The 24,179-nt window shown below is 37.3% G+C and overlaps 1 protein-coding gene across 5 annotated transcripts in view; it reads left to right on the forward strand.

Annotated features, from left to right (window-relative positions):
• The window catches only part of CDH18 (cadherin 18), a 557,694-nt gene that overhangs the window by 98,139 nt on the left and 435,376 nt on the right, over positions 1-24,179 (forward strand). For all 5 annotated transcript variants that reach the window (XM_038175177.2, XM_038175183.2, XM_038175184.2 and 2 more), the window contains exon 3: positions 21,639-21,735. The gene's annotated coding sequence lies outside the window, so the exon portion shown is untranslated. The remainder of the gene's footprint in view (positions 1-21,638; positions 21,736-24,179) is intronic.

A 24,179-nucleotide genomic window follows, 5' to 3' on the forward strand; every position in this document is an offset into this window, starting at 1 on the left:
TTTTCACATTTGGGAGCATCAGGGATCACTGTGAAAGATAGTCTCTTTTAAAAGACCTGCCCACCACATCATCTGCAATTGCGGGCATATTTTCAGTTTTCTCTGCTTCTGCACCGTGAAGACATCTCTCCTCATTGTGTAAGAAGTTCCAAAATTAGCTGGGCTTTGTGTGCATAAGAAAGAATAGTCTTTTTCTGGTGTAGCTATATTTTTCTTAGAGCTCTTAAGTAAAAAAAAAAAAAAAAAAAAAAAAAAAAAAGCTTCTGTGTATATATATATATATATATACAGATTATGTGTGTCTGTGTGTACATGTATATACATACACACAAGCATGGAGAGAGGAAAGGTGCATTGTTTTCAAGGCAATGTGATTTTTAAATCAGATTTACAAGACTTTAAAATACCATTTAATATATTTTAGCAGCGTATTTAAATTTTAGTCTAGTCTTTGTACAGAGGCATTAACTGTACATTGAATAATCTAAAACCCAAATACAGTAGTGTGGAAGTTTGGAGGAAATAGGTTTATCCCGTTTCTAGGTACATTTCTGTATTTCCTGCCTGTTTACCCACTTACCCACACCTGGTTGCTGCTTACATTTTCAGGAGGTGGGGGTAGGGATGTGGCCTTTTTTTGACAAGAGAAAATTGAAGATGAAAAATAAATATGCAACAACTTTAGCTTAGCTATGTCAGTTACAACTCTAATGAAAAACAGATGGAGAGGAAAATATATTTTTGAGAAGTTAATGAATTGTGCAAGTCTACATCTTTGCTATTATTTTTGTTGAAAACGTATGTGGTGGTCTAGACTGGGATAGAGTTAATTTTCTTTATAGGAGCTCATATGATGTGGTTTGGATTTTTGATGAAAATAGTGTTGATAACACACTGTTGTTTTGTCTTTTTGGTTGTTGCAGAGCAGAGCTCACACAGAGCCAAGGTCTTTTCAGCTCCTCATTCTGCCTTGCCAGTGAGGAGACTGAGGGTGCACCAGGAGCTGGGAGGGGACACAGCCAGGACAGCTGGCCCAGGCTGGCCAGAGGGATGTCCCACACCTTGTGGTGTCCTGTTCAGCAATAACAGCTGGGGGAAAGAAGGAGGAAGGGGGCACATTGGAAGCAATGGCATTTGTCTTCGCAATAAAACACTACACGTGATGAGCCCTGCTGTCCTGCACATGGCTGAGCACCTGCATGCTGATTGGAAGTAGCAAATGGATTCCTGGTTTTGCTTTTGTGTGTGACTTTTGCTTTACCAAGTGAACTGTCCTTATCTGATACCACGAGTTCTGACAGTTATATCTTTCCGATTCTCTTCCCCTTCCCACTTAAGGAGGGTGAGTTAGTAGCTGTGTGGTGCTGAGCTGCCATCCCGGTTAAACCACAGCAGTGTGTTTATATAAGACTAAGTCACCAGTATAAAGATAGACCTTTGGAAGTAAGCAAGCATGAGGAAAGTAGTAAATTAAACAGTGAAACTATGTTGATTTGAATTGGCAAGTAGTGCTGTGTTCTTTCATGACATATTTGCAACGTGTTTGTTTCTAATGACTCATCGATAGACTATAAAGTCAAGAAGACTGCAGAGACAGTAAATCTGTGAAAGCTCTTTAGTAAGTGATCAAAATGTTTTACTTGATGTTGATATTATGTTGTTGGTTGATGTTCCTTAAAGCTCTATTGGTATTAGGATATTATCAAACTTCAGTGGCATCTGAGAAACTTTCATAAGAATTAGGGCCTCAGTGCTCATGCTTCGAGCTTTAAAATTTTCTTGGTAATTTAATACCAATAAAAAGCAGTCTCTGTTATGCACCTCTTCAAATTCTAATTATCATCTAACATCTAATTTTCCTCTAGATACATTTTTCTCTGTTTCACTAAATTCATACAGTTTTATGCATTTTTTCTTATGTTGAAAATATAACTAAGACCTTATCATTAGTTTTTATAATCACTAATTATCTCTTTTTTATTTGTGACCAGGGTTCACATTTCTCCTTTTTATACTAATGACTCACCTAAGCGTTAAGAGTTATATTTATATATTTAAGTCAGGTTTAGTAGTATTAAATCTGGAAATGGATCTGACATTTCAATTCATGATTCATTCTGTGCCTTTCCAGGGGAAACTTTCAATAATCCTGCTCATTATGAGCAGAAATTTTCAATTTTATATTCAAGACTACACTGTCATTCTAATGCCATTACCCCACTCACTTTAATCCAGTGATGATGCTATGAAATGTCCCTATTCTCCAGCCTTTCTTGGTGGTTTCTTTCTTTTGTCTGTCTTGAGCCAGTGTCTAAGCATTCACAAGACCATTCAGTAAACTAAATTAGGGATTGACTGATGGGAGTTTTTTTTTCTCATTGATAGAGATATTAGATAAAAGGTTGCTAGATGAATTTTAGACCAATTTCTACCTAAAATCTGACCATTCTGGTTTATCATATTAATCACGCATGCTTACATCACCTGAAATGAGGGATCATGATAAGGGTAGAAAGTTCAGCTTGAGACAGGAGGAAGGAAGGGCAGTTATGATGTATAAAACTGGGTAAAATCCATTGAAAGAAATTAATTTCAGGATATTGCACATCTTTAAGCAGTACCTTTCATATCATAGAAACAGTCACAGAAATGTGTTATTTGACATATTTCTGTATTAAGATGCGGTAAAGCAGAGGAAAAATACCATGCAATTTGTTAAACTAATTAGTGGCATATACTAATAGTACATATTCCCTAAATTTATTAAGATTATCATGTCAAATTAAAAGTTTAAGAATGCTGTTGTTCTGAAGAGATTTGAATCTGAATGCTGGTGTTGGTATTAAGTAGCTTACTGTGCGGTGCGATGATGGCAATATAGAAGAGGAGAAAATGCTTCAGCTCAACTGCTACAGAGTAAGGAATTGCATTGTGTGGACACAGACCCTTCAGTATCTAGTTTAGAAACAGGCCCTTCATGCAGACATAAGCTTTGTTTGATGTCACATAAGTCTGACAGTTACAGAGATCACAGCAGTAAATACAGAGGTTCACCTCAGCAGTTTTTGAAAAAGTCAGTATATATTTTCAGTTGATCTGTATGAAGTTTCACAAGCAAGAAAGAGTGAGAAAGGTTGTTCTGAGGGAAAGGAGTCAAAAGAATAATGGATGGTGGATGAGTGTTTCACACGTTGGAAATAAGTTAGTCATTATAAAAATAGGTTTTGTAGCTGTTGCAATATTTCCTCCATAGAAGAACAAGAGTTATTTTGTAACACACTTCTTTACATTCAGTTCTGGAAAAGAAAACTGATAAAAGTTACTATAGATGCCCACACTGGGTTTTGTTGCTTTAATACAATGTTTGAGCAAGTGAAATTGATAACACTGGGAGTAGATGGCTTACCAGGGAGCATCCTGGCATTTTGGAATATTTCTTATGCAACTTTAGTTCAGTTGTCCTTCTTCTCCAGCCTGGACCACGCAACTAGCAGTGACTGTCAGGAATATCATGTGACCTTTGTAGAGAATAAACTGAAAGCATGATTGGACTGACTCTACTTAACATCTTTGTCAGTGACATAGTGGGATTGAGTACACCGTCAGCAAGTTTACTGAGGACACCAAGCTGAGTGGTGCAGTTGATTCACTGGAGGGAAGCGATGCCGTACCAGAGGACCTGGACAGGCCTGAGAGGTGGACCTGTGAGAACCTCATGAGGTTCAGCAAGACCAAGTTTAAGGTCCTGCACTGGTCTGGGGTAATCCCAAGCACAAATACAGGCTGGACAGAGAGATGGCAATGTGTGCTCACATTATGGCTAGAAAGCCAGATATCCTGAGCTGCATCAAGAGAAGCATGGCCAGCAGGGTGAGGGTGGTGATTCCCCCCCTCTCCTCTGCTCACGAGACCCCACCTAGAGTCCTGCATTCAGCTCTGGGGTCCCCAGCACAAGAAGGACATGGACCTGTTGGAACCAGTCCAGAGGAGGACCACAAGGCTGATCAGAGGACTGGAGCACCTCTCCTTTGAAGACAGACTGAGGGAGTTGGGGTTGTTCATCCTGGAGAAGAGAAGGCTCTAGGGAGACCTTATAGTGGCCTTTCAGTGTTTAAAGAGGGCTTATAGCAAAAATGGAGAACAGCTTTTTAGATGGGCAGACAGTGACAGAATAAGGGGGAAGGTTTTAAACTAAAAGAGAGGAGATTTAGATTAAAGGTTAGAAGGGAATTCTTCACTCAGAGGAGGTGAGGCCCTGGCACAGGTTGCCCAGAGAAGCCTGACTCTCTGGGCAACCTGGTTTGGTGGGAGGTGTCTCTGCCCAAGGCAGGGGGTTGGAATGAGATGGTCTTTACGGTCCCTTCCAAACCTTTCTGTTATTCTATGAGGAGTGTTTCCAGTTGTGGTACAATATGTAGGAAATGAAGCTTGCATTTAAAAAAAAAAAAAAAAAAAAAAAAAAAAAAAAAAAAAAGTGTGTGCATGTGTACATTTCCCTCCACATTCAAAACAGTTTGAGATTCTCCTTCATCCTCCTTTTCTTGTTTTTGTATTTATAAAACCATTTTTCATTATCTTTAACAGCAATAGCCAGATTAAGCTCAATCTGGGCTTTGGCTCTTCTAATGTTGTCCCTACACAGCCTCACAGCACCTTTGTAGTCCTCCTGAGTGGCCTGCCCCTTCTTCCAAAGGTCATAAAGCTTCCCTTGCTTCCTGAGCTCTAGCCAGCGCTATCTGTTCAGCTAGGTCATTCTTCTGTGCCAGCTCATCTTCCAGCATGTGGGGACAGGCTGCTTCTGTACCTTTAGGATTTCTAGAAGAGTGAGGAGAGGCTGAGGGAGCTGGGGTTGTTTAGCCTAGAGAAAAGGAGGATGAGGGGGAGACCTTACTGTGCTGTACAACTGCATTAAAGGAGGTTATAGCAAGGTGGGAACTGGGCTCTTTTCGAAAGTACCAACTGTAAAGACGAAGGGAAATGGCCTCAAGTTGCACCAGAGGAGGTTTAGGTTGTAAATTAGGAGAAATCTCTTTACTGAAAGGGTTGTGTGGCATTGGAACAGGCTACCCAAGAAGTGGTTGGGTCACCATCCCTGGAGGTCTTCAAGAAACATGTAGATGTAGAACTTGTAGCATAGTTTAGTGGTGGACTTTAGTACTAGGTTAAAGGTTGGACTAGATGATCTTAGAGGTCTCTTCAAACCAGAATGAACACATAACTTCTGTATGTGTATAGATCAACAAATAGCTTTTGTTCTCTATTTTCTTTGGGGGTGGGGTGGAGTGGGACTAGCAAGTCATACTAAATATGTCATATAAACTTGCTACTGAGTGCTGGCACTGAACTGTATTTTGGAGTTCTTGCTGATGCAGAGAGGAGAATAAGTAGTGCAATTTCACGGGGACTGGTAACAGGACCTGGGCCGTGGTGATCAGCAGTTTACAGCCCTAGGAATCAATAGGCTTCACTGTGGATTCCCAGTAGAAAGGCCAGAAAAATTGTCCATCCTCAGAGCTAGAATAGAAAGCAAAAAGCAAAGTAGTCCTAAAGAAACACTGTGTAGTGACATGGATTTTGGTGCCAGCCAGCAGCCTCCCTAGGCTTTCAGATCAAACCTGCCACAAAGATAAGACCAGGTGGAGGTCTCCAGGGACCTTCAGCAGGCTGATGGTGCTGCTGCCTCAGTGTTCTTGAAGCAGCTGCAGATCTATATAAGGAAAGAGCAACCCGTAGATGCACAAGCTTACAGTGCAAGTATCACCTTCCAGATGGCTTTTCAGTTGTTGAGGATGATGTGTTACCATTTTTATCTATGAAGAAGGTGTTACACTTTTTTTTTAATGAAATACCATTAAAAATCATATAGTTTCTTTCATCAGTGAAAGTCAGGACAGCATTGTACTGTAGGAGAACTTTCTTGTGTCATATTTTCTAATAAAATTGATATCTATATTTTAGTGTTAATTCTTTTGCTTATAGTATCCTCTATGTGAAAGGACATCTCTGCTCACTACACAGAGGGATTGTTTTCCATACGCATAGCCACTTGCAGTGTGAATTGTGCATTTGCAAAGATGAAGAATGGTCACTGAAATCTTATCAGCTAGGAGAAAGGGGAATGTAGATATTATGAAGGAAGTGGGCAGGTTGAAATAAAATTGAAAACATCCAGTTAGAAAGAGACTTGTCTTGAAACTCCTGAAGGTAATTGGCATAGCAGGGAATGAGGAAAAGAAATCTCATATCATTCTAGGTTTAGTTTAATTCAAATTCTGTATTATTGAAATGATCGTCTGTATTATTGAATGATCAGCTGTATTACTCAGCTGACTGTTTCTGACTCTACCTAATTAGCTTCTTTATTGAAAGTATACATTGCTTTGTTATATACTTTTATGAAGATACAAAACAAAACAAAACAAAAAACAAAACCGCCACCAACAACAAAAAACCTGACAAGCCTAACAGAAAAGTAGTTGCTTTGTTTCCTTTTAAACCTGAGTCTTCAAAGGGAGAAAAGGACTGGGTGCGTGGCTCCACTTACCGGCACAGCTACCAGCCTGCTTTATTTGGTGAAAATCAAGGTAACTGTGTCTCCCCCCAGAACAGAAGGGAGGAGGCAAACTGAAAAAACAGTAAGTGTGTTTCACTCTGTTATGTCTCACATAGCTGTAGTGCGGGATCACCTAAGTCAATAATATTTAAACTTGTCATTTTAGTTTATTGAGTCTTGACTAATTATCAATACCTCTTTTGATTTAGCTAATCAGGTTTGCAAATTGTAACTTGAATAGTTATGGATTGGAATTTAAAAAGGGAATATTTATTCATTTTCTTCTTAGAGGAGTATACATGTCTGTATGTGTATAATATAGACAATAGGACTGTAGTCTTTCAGCTGTGTCACTGCTGAAAGTGGTTTTGCAAACACTATTTTATCTAAAGAGTGTTACATTACCTAAAATTACAGGACCTTTTTGCAGTTATTATTACGTTATGGAATCCAAATAAAAGGATAATATACTTTCTCATTAAAAAAATATTTTATACAGGATAGTAACAATGTGGAAAAGCATTGATTCTTAGTATAGAAAAAAATTGTACTATATAGTGCAATCCCTGCAGCTACAGTGTTCTCTTTTGGCATGATCTTGGGACTGAAATCATCATTAAGAATTTCATTAAACTTAAAGAAAACAGACCTTATTAAGGAACTGAATTTCAAATCATACTAACAACGCGATGCCTTTTTTTTTTTTTCTTTTTCCCCATAGGAGCGATAACAATATTAGCTCATCCAAATCTTGTTTATATATATGCATATGTATTTATAATAATTTGTTTTATTTCTTTTTAATGAATTGATTAAAATTATATTATGGTACAGCCAAAAAAAGCTTGTAAGTATAAAGATTAAACCCAAAGGTTGCTGTACCATAAAAAGAATTGAAAATTAAACCATATTACTGTGACATAAGGAAACAAACATGAAGTTGTTTTGAAAATAAAATTCATTTTCTTAACAGTCAGCAAAGATATATGTTGCTTGTTTTAAAGTATAAAACAAACAAACAAACAAACAAACAAAGATTTATAATTGTTTGGTCAAAAATTGCTTTGCATGTTTTATGTTAAAATGTAGAGGGGAACCAGTTGCTGCACTTTCAAATCACTCTCTCTCTATATATATATTTATTTAATATTTTTTTCATGGCAAAATGAAAATCCTTTTCCATTATTATGAACTTCCTAGGCTTTAATAGCAGTTTAGGTTAATTTAGTTTGCTACCTATATCGATCAATTATATAAGAAGTTTATTCATGAATGACTGAAGTCACCTGACTACTCAGTTGAATCAATTTTTGGTGGCCTGCTGTCATCAACATTGGTGCCAACTTTATGTGAACAAAGGGTGTTTGGTCAGACTTCCATTACCTCAGTTTTCCCTTCACAAAAGTAATGCAGTGTTGTTTCTTTGCATCAAGAAGTAGTTATAAAAAACTCAGAAAGTACAATATTTGAAATCATTAGTAAATATGTTTTGTGGGTACTTGTATCTTTTGACCATTGTGAGTCATTGATGGCTGTTGTTTCTTTCAGCTGTCCATTTCAGTGACTGCTCCTCTCTTGTTTCCAATGAACAGAAATGTTATTTTTAGCAAGTTCCACCCTAAGTGTCCTTCAGCCTGTGTTATTTTTTTTATTATTATTATTATTTATTTATTTTTATTTTTATTATTATATTCTCAGGTAAGAAAACAATCTGTGGATGCTGTGGTTTACTGCCGTAAATGGTCTTAACAATTAAAATTAAGGTGTCTTTTCACTCTTTCAATCATACTGGAAATGATTTTTAGTAAATGTTAAAGATGGAAGGTAGAAAATTCAGAAAGTTAGCTGAAACACTGCCAGAAAACAGGCATTTTTAGTATCTCAAAGTACATCTATAATACTTACCTAAACAGAGTCTGGGCTAAATCACTGGCATACAGCTTTCATACTGTTTAATAACTTGCATATTCCTAACATGCTTTTGCTAAGAAAGTGCCTGAGGATGACCAAGGGGTTATATGGGCCAGTGACCATTCCCAGTAGGCAGTTTGTACAAGGCGTCTCTATCTTTGTGGGAGAAGGGGAAAGTTTTGCTTTATGGACAGGGACAAAGCTGTTTCATGGACCTTCACCCATTCTGTATATTAAGGAAAATGTAGTCTCAGAGCCTCCTGAAGACCATGGAAGTAATTTGCTGTCAGTGTATTGCTATCATCCTTTTTTCAACAATGAATAAATGCAGCTTATGTTAGGGGACAAATGAGGCGTTTTGTTTCTTTGTTTTGTAATTGTGATAGAAGAGAACTCCTTGTACTTACCCTTGCTGATGGTAAAAGGCCAGCCTGGCCAGGGATTGCTGGTCTGTTTGAGTTCTGGGGTCAGCTTCCTTGGCTGTACTGGCCAGCACACAGGCAGCATGGTACAGCTTGTGTCCTGTGAGGACAGGGTGCTGCTTGAGCTAGCCTGCCTACTGAGAATGTCCACTCTCATCAAACTGCACGCAGTCAGTGTTGAGGGTCTGAATAGGCATGAAATAAATGCATGATGGAGAGGGTGTCAGCATCTGCTGCCGACAGTTGTGCAGCATTGCCCAGCCCTGGGCACTGTCTCTCTGTAGTTTGTGCGTACAGATGTAACCAGATAGGGCATTTCAAAAGGAGAATTTTTTGATATCTAGATCAACTCCATCACCATTCTTTTGGCATGAAACAGTGTTCATGACACAGAGAAGGAGGGGAAGTGTAGACATGTGGATGGAGGGAGATGAAGAGAGAACCAATTCCCTGGCTCTGTGCATTAAGTTTCACATATAGGAGTCAATACTAACACTTGTCTTTATAAACCAGCTGCATTAAGAGCTCTTTTTCTCTCATATGTTACTATTTAGCCAGCCTGTCAAATGTTTATTTAGCAATTAATTTAGCAATTTAAATTAAACAATTTAAATGTTTATTTAATGAAAAACATTCTCGGAGAACTATGTTTTTGCTTTTGGATAAATACATCGGTGCTATTTACACCAATCCTCATGACATGTTCAGCTATTTCTTCCTGTTTGTTTAATCTCAGATCCTTAAAATTATTTTCTTTTGCCATCAATAGCTTCTCATAGGGATTTTTTTTTCTAAGACTCATATTAGAAAGAAAAAAAAAAAAAAAGGAAAATAATAATGAATTGTTCACAAACTGCACTGCCCTTTTTTGTTTGTTTGTTTTTGAGTAAGGAGGCCAGATCTGCATTTTTTTCTAGGATATAATTCTTTGTAATTTCTAAAAACTGTAAGTTTTATGTCAGTGTGTATGTTAAAATAGATTCAGTCTATGCAAATACATATAAAGAAAATATGTTTTGTAGTGTGTGTCATGTACATTTGTTGGCTACTGAAAGCTGCCTTAGTAGAGAAAATAGTTAATGTTCATTTTATGTGTTGCAGTTTTAGTGAGTATGATCAAAACAAGTAAACAATACCCATGGTGTTAGATTTTAAAGAAGGCACTTCTGTGCTTGCTCAGGGAATGTCTTTGCTGATACACTGATACTGCTTTCTGATATAATATGAAACATAAAAAGAATTAATGTTGATAGACAAATATTCATAATTTTCAACATTTGCCTCATTTGTCCTTGAGCACATGTTGCAGGTGCTTATTGCTGTTCCTTTCTAGGTGAGATGAATATTGATTTTTGATATAAAATTAAGGACAATTTTCTGCGGTTTGCAGCTAAATAATCTGGTAATGAGAATTAATCAGGAGTTTGCTTTACTGTTATTCATAACTGGCAGTTTCAGCAGAGATATTTCACTACCATACTGAGATAAAAACACTGACCAATGTTTGGTTATCCCAAGCAGCTTAATCCTGCAACAACTAAAATATATCTATTAAACATAAGTGATGTTGTGTTTGTCATGCTCTAGCATCCCGTTTGAAGTTTTTTTGAAGTTCATTCCGTATTTTAAGCACATTACAAATGAAGTGAAAATTGTTGTTGAAAAATCTCCCAAAGAAAATACCCATCACATTAACTATCTAGGTGTTCATGCAGCCTCCAGCATCGTGGATCAGGTGTCATAGTTTTGGAGATGTTTCATTGCTGGATAAAGAACAGTATTAGAGTTCTGTTAGATAGATAATGTAACATATACCTCTTGGGCATATATGGCAAAAGTAGAAGTAGGATTTATAGAGTGGTTGTAAAACATTTTTTTGTTTGTTCTCATGCAAAAAAGTCAAGTTAGAGGTAAAAACTATGTAAGGAACTTGAAAAGCTGTGGTAGACAGCAGTTCAATACCTCTTTCAAGGTGATGTATTTCTCCAGGTATGATATTCCAGCCCTTTGACAATAACTCTAAATATGTCATTTGCACTTTTCATTAAAATAGTCCTGAATTTGAGCCAAGGTTAATGAAAAATACAAATCCCAATGGAAGTCTTTACAGTTCTCTAGCAGTAATTTTTTTCTAACCTTAATTTTCACCACTACCCCATTATTCTCTTCTTTTACAACTTTCTTACTCTTAAAACTTAGGTATTCTCCTATATGTGTAACAATTTCTCATGCCACATTGTATCACATGAATCATTGAAATCTTTCTGTATTTTTTGATGCACTTAAGAAAATGCTGTTTCTGGGCAATAGCTAATATTAACTTACTAGAAACATTACAAATACCTCCATTGATTTTTAGTGTAATCATGAAAGCCTACAGTCAAGTCTAAACGCATCCTAGTAAGCTAATTAGTGCTGGGGCCTGTTCGTGGGCCCCACTTCTTCTGGCAGGCAAAGGAGTGGGTAGCTGCAGCTGGGTGGGATGCACTGCCTCCTGCACATGGGGGTGGGGGGGAGAGCAGCCACCAAGCCAATGCAGATCTTTGCCAGGGACAGTTTCAACACCTCAGCTGCCAGTAACATTTCTTCATTTTTTTCAGTTCACTTTGACTGTTCTGCCTACCTGATCTCTTCTTTTGGAAGAGATTTTTCTGAAGCTCTGATAGTCGTTGGTTATTCTTTCTTTTCTCAATGTATTTATTATTCAAGACAGTTGTATATATGCATATTATGTATAATGCTGTAGTAACATTACTGTTTCAATATAGTTTTGTTTTGTTTTTTTTAATTAATTAATTTATTTTTTGAGGTGTTTTTTTCCCATTCTTTTTGCCTTTGGTGTATGTGCCTGTCTCCTACAGCAGTTTTTCAAGCCCCTACATTATACTGTCTGGGCTCATGGTGTTAAGAGCCTTCAAGTTATTTTTCTTGGCAACACGTTTTTCTTAGAAAGGTTTACTTCCAAGCTTTCCCTAACTGTACCAGTTACCTAATTTCTACTGTGAGATGAGTACTTTCTTCCTTATTGCTGCCAATTAATCAATTTCTGTATCCTTGTCCATTACTTGTTTTCTGTTAGTTTTGTTTACTTGCCTTTCCTTTCTAATCTATTAACACAAGGTAAAACTGGGGTTACAGCATTGATGGATAGGGGAAGAGTAACTGACAACATCTACCTGGAATTATATGAAGCATTTGACAACATCCCCCATGATATCCTTGTCTCTAACTTGGAGAGATAGGCTGATCATGAGGCTGATCAGAGAACTGGAGCACCTCTCCTCCAAAGACAGGCTGAGGGAGTTGGGGTTGTTCAGCCTGGAGAAGAGAAGGCTCCAAGGAGAGATCTTAGAGCAGCCTTCCACTACCTAAAGAGGGCCTACAGGAAAGCTGGGGAAGGACTCTTGGTGAAGGAGTATATTGAAATGACAACGGGGAATGGCTTTAAACTAAAAGAGAGTAGGTTTAGATTAGATGTTAGGAAGAAATTCTTCACTCAGAGGGTGGTGAGGCACTGGCACAGGTTGCCCAGAGAAGCCATGGATGCCCCATCCTGGGAAACGTTCAAGGCCAGGCTGGATGGGGCTTTGAGCAACTTGGTCTGGTGGGAGGTGTCTCTGCCCATGGCAGGGGGTTGGAACAAGATGGTCTTTAAGGTCTCCTCCAAGCCAAACCATTATGTGGTTCTATGATTCTATTCATATCATTTCACTGTCTTACATTTTTTTATCTTTATTTCCTGATTTAATGTTCTTACTAGTCATACTGGTCTCAATCTCAGGTGGAATCTGTGTCGGGAAAAATACTCTTTTGGTGATTTTTTCTGCTCATTGACAGATTTTAGATTTGTAGATATTCTTCCATAGATGATGCCTGAATTCTTTGCTTATTACATTGAGTACTTTTTTTTTTTTTTTTTTTTTCCTCCTATAGAGTACTAGAATTTCACAAAAGGTCATCTTTCATTTATTTTAGCTACTGTTTTAGGTCAGTGTGTTGATCACTGATGTCTCAGGGTGTTGCTAGGAAATGTGGTGGACTTTTGTCTGCCAGTTTAAGAATCCACTTTCTTATGGCTCAGGAACTGATTGTGTCATTTGTTTTAACTGAATATATGTACATAGTTGCATATGCAAATGTATCAGGTAAAGGGAGTTTGCTGCATGAGGAGTGTTTAGAAGACTGGCAGTTCAAGTCAGTTTTCAAGTTTAAAACTTATATTGAATTCATTCAGTGATGACAGTCTTTGTGCCAATGGTTAGTTCTTGCATGTTATTAATCATTAATATTGCACACACTAAATAATTGATCTTTAACAGGCATAATGTAAATTAGCTATGAATATAGAATGCCACAGAGCTGATGCTGTGTAATTAGCCCTACAGTGGTAGATGATGTTAGTCAAGGTGAAATGGCCTGAGAGCTCTTGGAGAAGTCAGAATTCATGTCAACTTCTCATCAATCTTCTTATTCTTTTCTTTTTATGCCTGGTGTTGTATTGCTACTTTCCCCAATGTCCAAAAGACCTTGTCTACTCTTTATGCTACTTATCCTGGTTTTGATTTTGCCAGTTATTATTTGTAAGTATTTGGAAGGATGTCTTGCCTGTTTGAACTCTTATGTGCTTATCTCTTTTGTTTTGTTCTCTGTCTTGGAAATTCTGTCACTTGGCTGGCTCACATGCAACTACACTTAACTTTTATTTCCCTTGTGGTTTACATTACTCAATTATACAAAATGTTTGTACCTTTTGTGACTGTGCTATCACAGTGTTAAAAAATCTAACCATATCATTGGTGGTTGTACCATTTTACTATGCTTATTGCAGTTTAAAGCAATCATTTTAATTTTTCTCTTCTTAATTTATTTATTTATAGTTTGTAGGAGTCATAGACCTCTGTTGGTTTTTTTTTGTTTGTTTGTTTTTGTGTTTGTTTTTGCTTTTAATTTATTTACATGGTCCTAGTTATTTACATGCCTTTCTGCTGTCTGGATTTATTCTGTAGATTGTTCCACTGCTACTTTTTAAACAAGACTTGCTTTTCCTGGAGCTGCTGTGAGTCTGAGAATGTCCCCCTTCTGAATGTGTGTACGTGATCCTGTGGGCTGATTTTTAGTGTTATGGATATCATCCATATTGTTCTGCATTAGATTCTTTCTCCATCTTTTTGGTATGTTTCTTTATCTCTCTTCTTCTTGTCAGCTCCCCATCTGAAATAGTTACTGTAATCATTTAGACTTTCAGCTACAAAAGGGTTACTATTCCATCTGAAAAATTAATCATTAAAAAAAAATCAGTTACAACTTTTAGTAGAAGAGGCTCAAGAATACAGTAGAATCTGACATTTGTAGGACAACTAAACATTTTTGGCTTGTACTATGCATGGCTTCTTGATTACATATATTTCACAATGATATATAATATAGTGTCAGGTATAAAGCCATAAAACAGTTAATATTTCTACCATGCAAGGGACACTTAAAACCTCTTAGAGCAACTGCAAATTCTAGATTTTTTAAAGTTCACTTCATCGAATAGTGTATGAGTGGTACCGTGTAAAGTTTGGCATTTTTGTTTATATAATGCCAAAATCAGAGTCAGGCAGTTTTATTTGTATGATATAATGAAATCTTTTTGGATGTGAAAACTGCTTTATATGAAGAGTTTTTCTAAAAATGTTATTGAATTGAACTCAAATACTACAATGTCAGTTATATCTCTTATACTACTGCTTTTATTTAAAAATGCATAAAAGTAGTACTTTGGATATCATGTGCCAAGCCCACTGTAATGCAATCATTTCTTATTCTTCTTCATGAATCAGACAACTGTTTAGAATACTCTTCTGTTACATAAGACATGATAATAGAAACTTAACAGTATTTCATGTATATTTGAACAGTGGACATTATACTGTGATAAAGTAGGTCATTTACAGAGAGTTCTCACCCACAAAGAGCTTGAATTATATCAAGATTTTCTTTTGTGTGTGTGTGTTTGCTTAACTATGCATAGTGTTCATCAGCCTGTGCACAAACGGTAAGTGGATCATTTAAGCATCTAACAGCCCTGTCCCTATTAAAACCTGGAATACAATTTTTTACCATTGGGTCATTAAACAGTTTTGAGACTTACACGAAATCAAACAGTGGAGAAGACACAGAGTACAGTCACTCAGACTCCAAGTGATAAAAAAGAATTTAGTATCAAACTAAGGGCTTGAGAGTAGGTGTTCACCAGTTGCTGAACACTGAAAGATTGAGCAAAGATGTGTGTCTTCTCCAAAATATATATATGTAGATTTTCACAAGTTTTGAGAAGAGTGAACAGCTGTTGGAGCATTGCTTAAAATGTTTGAGAGAATGAGTAGGGATGAATTCTCTGAGTTGTGATCAGACAAACCCTACACTGTCAGCTAGATCTGCAAGATGTTGTTCATGACCTTGGTTGAGAAAAAAAATTAACATGGTTTCAGGAAGAAATTACGTTTGAAGTTCTATGAGGGACTTCAGACAGCATGAAGTAGAGGTCTCTGGTGGAGTCACTGTCCATGAGGGTGTTAAAGGAAAGGTTGGATGTGGTGCTTAGGAACATGCTTTAGTGGGTGAAATTGGTAGTAGGGTGATGGTTGGACCAGATGATCTTGGTGTTTTTTTTTCCAATCTTTATGTTTCTATGATTCCTAAAGTTGTGAGATAAAGTAGTCATATCCAGAGCACTCGGGGTTTTCTTTGGAAATGAATTGTTGTTTAAAACAGTACTGAATTTTAAAGAAGTACTGTAGTGCGTTTACCAGGTGTTTTCTTAGACACTGGCAACAATGAATCACACTGAAAAGCAACAGGGAATTTTAGAGGAAGGCTACTGATCTGTCTTTGCCGATACATTATTCAGAATGTTTATGTGAAACAGTGAAGGACTGAATCTTATCTAAAGAACGACTCTTAATAAGATATTTGCCCAGCTGACACAATGTGCTTGATCACCAGTGTTGTTTGAGAGTAAAGAAGAAGGTTGTATAAATACTTCAATGTTTAGCAAGAAATTTTCTTTCAATGCAAGGGAGTACTGAAAGGTATAAGGCCTCAACACAGGAAAAAAAAGAAAATAGCTGTATCAATAAATTAGGCCCTGTTTAATTCTTGTTCTGAAAATGAAAAATCAAAACATACAACTTTGTTGTTGTTGTTGTTCTTCTTCTTCTTCTTCCCAGTTTATATGTGAAATTACCACAGGTTTATAAAAGAATATTCTGAGGAATTTGAGTCCCCAGCCATATTTTGAAGAAGTTGATGAAAGATAATTTTTAATGAACTCTCTCAGGGATTTGAATTTCTACCTGGAGCAGAGTAATTTGTACTAATAAAATATTCTGTTCTTGGGATTGATGCTTACTCTGTTTCACATATGTTCAGCATATGTTTGGCATTGCACATGCACACTTGTGAAGTGCAGCAGAATTTGTGTTTTTGTAAGAAAGTGAAAGCTAGCAGTGACAACGAAAGCTGAAACATAGTTTCTACCAGACCTATTCTGACTTTCAGCAAGGATGTTACAATTTCTGGAAGAGATCTGATGAAGAAATTCAATTGTCATTTGCGTATTCAGTAAAGCAACTAAATTCTGTTACTAATTTTTCTATGCCAGAAAAGGTACTGTGGAGTTTGTCCCCTTTTTGCTTTGCACAGGTGCTTAGGGACATGGTATGGTTTAGTGGGTGACATTAGTAGTAGGGTGATGATAGGACCAGATGATCTTGGAGGTCTTTTCCAACCTGAATGATCCCTTTCCCTCCCCTTGTTATAGGAAAAAAAAAAAATAGTAATGACATTAAAATTGTTATATACATACTTCATAGTTTCCACCCTTTTCCCCAGTGTTTTGCTCATCTTTCCATTGCTCTTTTGGGTCCTCACATCAGGAGTTTCATTCTCTTTCTCAATCTTCACTGATTTACAGGTATTTTACATCTTTAGTTACTGTATCTGGTCGCTTTTATTGCATGTTAGATACTATGTCTTAGTTTTCTTTGTTATCTGTAAACCCAGTTTTGTCCCGCTCTGCTTTTCTTTAGCTGAACACTGGGTAATTGTATATAGCCATGGGATCCCCACAGCTGACCCCATGCCCTGTCTCCTATAATCCCATCATTTTACCATCCACACCCCATCTAGTATCTCCAGTATTCAAAACCTTTTCTATTGTAGAAGAGCTTGTAGTGTGTTATTGGCAATAGTAGTACTACATTACAGGGCTATGTCGCGAGACATGAAAAGGTAAGTGAAGGCCACAAACTGATATATGTAATTGATGTTTGCTACTGAAAACAGCACCATTTGCTTTTGACCTTTGCTTCTTAGCAGTTTTGCTATACTCTGCCTTGGATTCCTTGTTGGGTGTGGTCGTGTATTGGGTTTACATGGCAAGGTTTTGGTAGCAGGGGAACTGCAGGGGTGGCCTCTGTGAGCAGATCCCAAGCAGATCCCATGTCAGATCAGAGCAAAGGGACCTGCTGCTGGCCACAGCCAAGCCAGGGAGTGACACTGGGTGGGCCTCTGGGAGAGCAGATTTAAGGAAGGGGAGGAAAAAACAAACAAACAAACAAAAAAAAACAACCTGCAGCTGGGAGACAGGAGTGAGATCTATCCCTGCATCCTCCAAGGTCAATGCAGAAGGAGGGCAGGAGGTGCTCCAGGCATGGAGCAGAAGTTCCTCTGAAGCCCATGGAGAGGCCCCTAGTGGAGCAGGCTGTCCCCCTGCAGCCCATGGGTCCCACATGGAGCAGATCTCCACGCTGCAGCCCGTGGAGGAGCCCTGGAGCCCTCAGTGGAGCAGGGGCAGAGAGTGCCAGTGAAGGAATGGAGACAAAGCGTTAGGGACTGAACACAGTCCCCATTCCCCTTTCCCCTGCACTGCTCAGGGGGAGGATGTAGGATAGGGTGGATGAAGGGAAGTGTTTTTTGTTTTTTGTGTTTGTTTGTTTGCTTGTTTGTTTTTTGTTTGTTTGTTTTAGTTTGTGTGTTTGTCACTGCTCTAGCTTGTTAACCATAGGTAATAAATTGTATTAATCTCCCTATGCTGAGTCTGTTTTGCCTGTGATGATAATTGCTGAGTGATCTCCCTGACCTTATCTCACCCCCTGAGCCCTTTTCATTGTACTTTTTCTCCCCCTTTCGCTTTGAGGAGGGGAAATTAGAGATCAGTTGTGGTGGAGCTCAGCTGCCCAGCTGGGTAAAACCACCACAGATTGTGAGACATACAACTGAAGGATTTTTTTCTCTTGAAAGGCTGGTAGGTTTTTTGCAGAAAAAAAAAAAAATAGACAGTGTCCTGCACTATTAGTCTCAGTTAACCTTCTGAATAATATTAAACCATCATGGAACATGAGTTCTCTGTAATTAAGATGTCTTCTCCCAAGTTAGGTATCCCCTGTAAGATGAAGAACTCCAGAAACAGAAATATGTTGTATAACTTTAAAGCAAATGAGGATAAAGTACTGACAAAGTCTTTGATGGTCCTATCAAGCCATTTTGTGTATTTTCTTGAACTATGATTATTAAAGTTAATCATGTTATGTGCCATAGTCTCTAAGGGACAAATGCAGCTCACCCTAAATTTGGAGGGCTGACCATATTATTAATTTGAGTGATTAAGGGAGAATGAACCTGGAAAAGCACGTTTGATGTGCTGGTGGCTCATGTTTTCTTATGAAGTTCTTTCATTCAAGAATTTCACTGCCATTTCTGAATCCACTCTATGCCGTCTGGTAGCACTCCATATTCCAACCTCTGAAGAGGACAGATTATCTTCTAATGATTTTATTTTACTATTCTTAATGTGCTCAGGCCTGATCTTAACTGATGTATGCTACTGAAAGGTTTTCATATTTTAGCTGCCTGTACATAAATCTAGACTGAAGTCATTACAGTTTAGCTGAGTGGGATTTAGCAGCCTAATGCCATTTTAGTTGGCCTGTGATATTTGCTCAGTTCCAGAAGACTGTTCAGAAGGTCTTCCATAGGATCCTGTTTTATATCTGGGTATCGTCCCATTTGGATGTCATTAGATTCTTACATTTACCTAATCTTACCCATAAACTTCCTGGCTTTGAATATCAATTTAGAAGAAGGTGGTGGCTGACCATCGATGTCCATTTGCTCTTTTAAACAAAACTCTAATTTCTCATGTGCTGACAGCTTTTCTTTATGATGTCACTTACCAGAATTTATCATCCATGTTGGACTTATTTTTTATGCTGTTGAACTGAACACTTGCAAGCCCAGAAGGAAGTTGAGCTTCTCACAAATCACAACCAGCCTAATACCAGATGGTTACAAATCACACCCAGCAGAAAAGTTGGATCTTGGATTGCCAAGAAATAGTATATAGAACTACAAAAAAATCATGGGCAAATATGGGATCTTAAGAAAATCGGCCAACAGAAATAAAGAAGAAAAGACAATGCCTTAATGTTGCATTTTTTGTGTCACTAAATTTGACTTCAGTGGCTGAGAAGAAACACGGGCTGAAACCAGAAGTAGAAAAAGTGACAGAATAATTAATAATGAATAGCAATTGAGGATTAGTATGGAAATACCAACAACAGACTTGAACATATCTCAGTATATCACCAGAACCTTAACGTTAGGAAGAAACACATCAGGATCATTACACAAAGAACAATTCTGTCATTCTTACTTGAAGTATAACTCATAAATCTATCAATGTCATTTTTGTAGCCAAAGAACAATTATTCCAATGAGACGATTGAAACTAATCTATCCTCTTTCTCTGTGACTGCAGGAAAACTGTTAAAAGCTAAGGCAGTAAAAGTGACCCAGAATAAGTTAGCAAATGTTTCTACATGTACCTGGGTGCCCAGAGAATCTGTGGATGCCCCATCCCTGGAGGTGTTCAAGGCCAGGCTGGATGGGGCTTTGAGCAACCTGGTCTGGTGGGAGGTGTCCCTGCCCATGGCAGGAGGTTTGGAACTGGATGGAGTTTAAGGTGCCTTCCAACCCAAACCATTCCATCATTGATTCTATGATTCTATGTGAAACGAGAAGTTAGCAATAAAGAAAAATCCTAACTCTGAAGAAAAGCATGTGAGAACAGCACAGATAGGACCATGATATTTATAATGCTTTTAAGGGCTAAACTCAACACAAATGATTCTGTTCTGTTGTATGGAAGAGAGTTATGTGTTTGTTTGCAAAACATATGCAAAATATTTTGCCAGATGTTAGTGAAGAATCAGTAGCATAGTTCTGGGATAGATGACATTTCATCTGTAATTGGCTTACACTGTGCAACATTTTTAGTCCTTTTTTCTTGTTTTAAGTAAAATCTAGCTGTTGCTGTTTGTAGCTCCTCTGGGGTGACTAGAGATCTCAGTTGTTTACCAGTTATATTACAGAGAGGCAAATGGGGAGCAGTAAGAATGGTATAATTGTGGAGACATTTCTTCAACTCCTGCTATTACCTTGACCCAAACAGTTGTTCAAGGACTTCAGGGTGTATTTGAAGACTTTTCTGTCATAAAAAGGAAGGTTTCTTGACTTGTGAGATGATGTGATGTTGTGAGGAAAAAGAAAACAACTGGATATGGAACAGAGTTTGCTTGTGGTTTTTAAGTTTGTTGGCATGAATGATTCACAAGTAGTTTATAGTGAACAGTAAATTTTAAGAAAGCTAACAAAGCTTCCCTGTAAATGAAGTTAAAACATAACTATATTTTGCTGGCAGAATTCACACTACAGTAAGTGATGCGCTTTCTCACTTTTTTTTTTTTTTAACCTCCCATATGCAGCATAACCTTCCATAGACCCTAGTGCTGATTTAGAGATCTCTCAATCTCTAGATTGAGAGAGACGAAAGCTGATCAAGTAAAAAGATAGGATCAAATAGATAAGTTTTTTGTTTGATTGTTTGTTTGTTTGTTTTTATGGTGTACCTAAATTTTTTTTTGTGCTTTTATATTAAGAATCCATGTATCTGTCATTAGGTATTCTAATACATACAGGGTCTTATGGGAACAATGACAAAAATATTTCCTAGTGGTCTGATGTCTGTATTTAACTTTTCAATGGTTGACTGTTATTCACATTTATTAGTATCATTATCTCCCAGATTTGTTAGGTGGTGATACCTGAAAAGAGTCAAAATATTTAGTGAGATTATATCAACATATTGCATATTCGAGAAAGGTTGGTAGTTACTGCATATAAATGAAGAAATAGAAAAGTATTATGTAAAACAGATTTAGTTCTTTATATGTACAAGATCAGAAATACATTTGTGTTGTATAATTATTTTTCATGTGTTCTGAATGGATACTTTCCCAATCAATAATTATTTCTTAGCAGTAATACTCTCTATAATGATAAGTAATACTTATTTCTCTACAGCACTAACTCATCACTGTTTTAAAACTAAAATATTTTCAGATTAGCTCATTTTCATAATTTTAGCGTGAAATCATTAATTACTCCCATACTAGGTACAAGCCATTAAAATACCATTGTTATACATTTTATTATTCCATTATTCTACCAGAATTCTAACTTTGAACAGCTGCCTAAAAATAAAAATCCATACATGAAGTGCTGACTTCATAAATTTGCCAGGATGAATATCTTAATCTCTTCACGTCCCATTGCAAAGGACAATCCAATGCTGTTGTCTGTTTATTTAAGTATCATGCAAAGAAAAACATTATTATCTGAGCATATTCAAAACTGTTCTGTTCCAGTGAAAGCTGCTGAATCATCAGACTTCTGGTATTTTCAGTGCAGAGTGGCAAGACTGTTTGACAGAACACCTTTCTAACCTCAGCTACTCATCAACTTGTAAGTACAGTCTCATATTTTCCTAATTTTCATCACCTCCCAAATGTTTGGGCTGCTTTAGGTGAATAACAATTGATAAAATTGCTTCACCTCTATTTTCCCTTTCTCTTATATAAAAGCATTTTTCTTTAATGTGTGGTGCTCCTTTAAAGCTTGTAACACATTTAAGACAGCATTTACAAGTGCTTTAGGAGAATTTTATTTTTTTTTAATAGGCCTGTTCAGCACCTATCAGAGTGCTGTTCAGTGACCTGTATTACTCTTGGAGTATAAAACATAAGTAGGAATAAGAATACGATGGATCATCTGTAACAAACACATTGCTACATTAGTCTGATAGAGTTTGTTCAGAATGGTATCTAGCAATCAGTTACTAGAGTTGGTGATTTCCATTAAATGGTATCTGAACAGTTAGGTTCTATTATTATCCACCCCCTTGATTTTCAGATTATTTTTATTTTATTTTACATACTTTGTTCGTCCCACTGTTATTGTATTATTTAATTATGTACTATGTTACACTATTTGAGAGTGCACTTCTGTGTCATTCAGAAGGGTAGTCTAAATGGTTATGTCTGTCCTATCTTCAAACATACGCATGAAGGCAACATACTCAGTCATACACCTACTCATAACCCAAGAAAGTTAACATAAATCACGAGTGTATTTCATTGGAACTACACCTGGATTAACTGCAGTGTGCACTGTGTCAGGTACTTACTACTGAGTTACAGAAGAAGGATATTTTAAATGTGGGGATGATGAAAGCAGTTTTCAAAGTCATTGAATGTCATGAGTTTTTTCAACACACTTAACTGTTGAATAATTTTGCTTTGCTTTGCTTCTGTATTTTCTTTTATCATATTAACATAAAAGTGAAAAAAGCTCTTATGGGGAACAAAGCCAGGTTTTTATGTGCTGTCCTAAAAACAAAAAAAAAGCAAGAGTATGATTGATGTCAGTGAGACAGAACTAAAGACATTACTGCTTGAGTAGTGTGACACTGTACATGATATCATTGAACAGGTGAAAGTGTAATGTGGAAAGGTGGAATAAAGGCACACATTTATAAAGGACTCATCAGATGACACAAAAATTCATGATCTTTTTAAGGACTATTACAATGCTGTACATTTTCAAAGCCTTTGAAGAGCTTTAGTTGTGTAGCTCCCTTTCATGTCAGTAGGAGACATACTTTCCTGTGATAAGATTTGGCTGATTTTATCTCACATATTTTTTTACTGAGCAAATCAGACCTTGGTCACTTTTATTATGGCATGCTATGAATTTTAAAAGCATGTTTAAACAATATTAGATTAAGTAATGAAGCAAATTGTAAGTGCAAGTTTTCATTTTGTCTTAGCAGTTTCATTTTCACTTATGGTCTTAATGTAATACAATCCCCTGAATATTCAAGAACAGTTTTTTCAATATTTCATTGACATTACCATTTATCATTGTTTCATATTTCCTTCCTTTACTTAGAAGGAAGGAAAAAATGGTTTCAGGACTATTACTAGTTATGAAGGGAACAAGTCCACTTTTGTGTGTGTTGATGTTAAAATGTTTATTAGTGTTATTAGTTTTAGGATTTAATTCTATGGACCTGGTACTGACCAATGAACTGAGAGTGGAATTCACATGCTTAGTAAATATCCATCATCTGTGCTTTTTGGAAAGAAAAAATAAAATCTATCTCTCACAAATATTTGCTATTTTAGTGAAAGCACACTTACCTTTTAACTAAAGGTTTATATAGAGGATTATACTATTGTTTTTTAGTAAAATGTAAGAGAATAAACTGTCAGCTATGCTACAGCAGAACTTCAAGCTCCAGAGTTAAAAGGAAAAACAGCTTTTAGCCATCATTCAGTCATTTGATTTGAAGGCAAACTGGGCCATGGAAGAAATGAAGACACGTTTCTATGTTGTTGGTTTCTAATAACAACAGAAGAGTTTTTACAGTGTTAAGGAATGTTATATCATCTTTCTTTGAAGAACCTCTACTGAACAGAAAGGATGAGTTGGCCCATACCCTCCCCTTATGCCCTCCCCTTCCAGCCCTGCCTTCCCAGGTGCCCTTACACAACAGGTTTGAGGCCCTGGAGCTTGAGAGACCCATGGGTGAGGATGAGGTAGAAAGTGTACCCAGGAAGATGCCTAGGGCAAGGAAGTCGACTCCACGCCTCAGGACTGCCTCCACCAGGACAGAAAGAAGGGTGATTGTTGTGGGCGACTCCCTTCTCAGGGGAACAGAGGGCCCTGTTTGTCGGCCTGACCCTACCCGTAGGGAAGTCTGCTGCCTCCCTGGGGCCAGGGTCAGGGACGTTGCCAGGAAGCTTCCCAACCTGGTTCGCCCCTCTGACTATTCTCCTCTTGTGATAGTCCAGGCAGGCAGTGATGACATTGAAGAGAGAAGCCTCAAGGCTATCAAACGAGACTTC

The sequence above is a fragment of the Anas platyrhynchos genome, chromosome 2 (genome assembly GCF_047663525.1).
Source record: "Anas platyrhynchos isolate ZD024472 breed Pekin duck chromosome 2, IASCAAS_PekinDuck_T2T, whole genome shotgun sequence".
NCBI lineage: Eukaryota > Metazoa > Chordata > Aves > Anseriformes > Anatidae > Anas > Anas platyrhynchos.